Source organism: Trachypithecus francoisi, unplaced genomic scaffold (assembly GCF_009764315.1).
Source record: "Trachypithecus francoisi isolate TF-2019V2 unplaced genomic scaffold, Tfra_2.0 Lachesis_group5, whole genome shotgun sequence".
Lineage (NCBI taxonomy): Eukaryota > Metazoa > Chordata > Mammalia > Primates > Cercopithecidae > Trachypithecus > Trachypithecus francoisi.
In genome coordinates this window covers 96,416,008-96,416,491 of record NW_022681470.1, presented here as the reverse complement: position 1 = coordinate 96,416,491, position 484 = coordinate 96,416,008, and positions in this window count along the sequence as shown.

Here is a 484-nt window from a genome sequence, read left to right as displayed (position 1 = left end):
GAGGGTAAGGTAGTTTTTGTTCTCATTTTTTGTGTCATCATTTTAATCTATGTTTCCCAGAATCTACCTCTTTCTTTACCTCATTCTATCATTTTTCTAACCAGGCCATCAGTTAGTTACTCTTGCAACATGTACTCTAGCACCATTTCATGTATATGCTTAAACTAATTCATAGAACACTATTACTATTAATATTTGCATTTCTTTTTACAGTGTGCATCTAGAAATCCTCAGCTATTTTTTTGTTTTCTTCATGAAAGTTTTAATTCTAGGAACTTTTCATATAAGATACAAAAAATGTGTAAATTCAAATAACACCATATCCACCATATTGGTTCCCTAATTAGAGCCAAGATCACAAAATCCATGATATAGTGTTGAGAGCACAATCTCACATGCCTCACAGACTTGCCTTTGACTACTGGCTCCTCCAGTTGCCAGCTCTGTGACTTTGAGCAAATTTCTTAACCTTTCTGGGTCTGTT